Raw genomic sequence first — 1493 nt, 5'->3', positions numbered from 1 at the left:
CAGTATTGGTGAACCTCAAAAACACTATGTCAAGTGAAATAAACCAGACCAAATAGGTCAAATTTACAAGAACCAACTTATCTGAGGTCTTTGGAATACTAAAATCCATTGAGACAGAAAGTAGAATGACGGTTTTCATCATTTGCAGGGAGGAGTAATAAGGAGCTATTGTTTCATAGAGATAGAGTTTCAGTTTAGGGTGATAAAAAATTCTTGAGATGCATAAGAATGACGATTAGATAATAATGTGAAGGTGCTCAATGTCACTGATTTTTACAACAAAAATAGTAAAAATCATAACTTTTATGTTATGTATAATTTACCACAATAAAAAAATTAAAAAGAAAGGCATGTGAGCCTTAGGAAAATCTCAGGTGCAGATGTAATCTGTTCTTCTTCAGAGGACTGTGTGCCCTGAGGTCATGACCCGGGGTGAGGCTCTATCTCCAATCCCTCTGCTTTCTCTTGATGCTTCTAGATCTGAGGGAGAAGGAACAGACCCCAAAGAGGCTCATCCTGCTGGGGAAAACCTAAGTGGGAAACATGCAATAGGAAACAGCATCCTTGGCCTGGAAGTGTTCCAGTCTAAGCTCAGTGCTAGCCCAGTAACCAAGATCTTCCAGAGGGGGAGCCAAGACTGGGCCAGGAAGGAACTTGGGGTGATATTTTGTCACCCTTAATATCACAGGAAGTGGCAGGTAGGGGCTCCTGGAATGCCATTGCCTTCTCCTCCCCAGGGCCACACACAGTGCTCCTGGTGACAGAGCTGGCCAGGTTCACAAAGGAGGATGAGTTGGTGATCAGGCATCTCCAGGAGGTCTTTGGAATGGGAGTCCTGGCCTTCACCATCCTGGTGTTCACCTGGAAGGAAGACCTGGATGGTGGCTCTCTGGACGAATACTTGCGAGACTGACAACTGGGAGCTTGCCTAGTTGGAGTGATTTGTGCCAGGTGCCAGGGTGGCTTCAACAACAGGGCAGAGGGGGTGGAGCAGAAGGCCCAGCTGAAGGAGCTCATGGAAAAAGTCCTGTGGGAAAATGAAGGCCATCATTCCAGCAATGAGGTTTACCAATTTTCCCAACAAATCCTTCTGTTCACAGAAGTGCAGGGAAGGCAAATAATCCAGGGTCGAGGTTTTGAGGAAGAGCCCAGTGGGGAGTCCTGGCTGGAGGGAATGTGCTGAATCCAGAAGGCATCTGAGGAAACGCACAAAGGTCTCCTGAAGTGGGCACCCATCTGAGCATATGCTAGATTCCAATGAGGTTCAGCTGTTTCGTGTGAGCCTCCTTCAGCCCTGTGTCTAGCTTCCAGCCAGTCAATTGTCCTCTCCATCCCATGGGTCACTGACCATGCCAGTCTCCAGGTGAGTGTCTGCTGTAGTAAGAGGGTGTGGGTTCCTGAGTTCTCAGCTCCCATCCAGGTCCTTCATCACATCTTTCAGTGCACGTGGACCCTCCCTTCTCTCTAAGCCCCCACCCACAGAGTGCTTTCTG

The 1493-nt window shown here is 47.8% G+C and overlaps 1 pseudogene across 1 annotated transcript; it reads left to right on the top strand.

Moving 5' to 3' along the window:
• Positions 1-468: 468 nt before the first annotated feature.
• LOC308246788 (GTPase IMAP family member 6-like) lies at positions 469-1240 on the top strand (annotated as a pseudogene). Its single transcript has one exon. The product of its transcript is annotated as a GTPase IMAP family member 6-like (transcript).
• The last annotated feature ends 253 nt before the right edge of the window (positions 1241-1493 follow it).

This window comes from Plecotus auritus (genome assembly GCF_963455305.1).
Source record: "Plecotus auritus genome assembly, chromosome: 4".
Taxonomy (NCBI): Eukaryota; Metazoa; Chordata; class Mammalia; order Chiroptera; family Vespertilionidae; genus Plecotus; species Plecotus auritus.
Note: the sequence above shows the minus strand (reverse complement) of the source record. Positions and strands in the feature narration are given on the sequence as shown.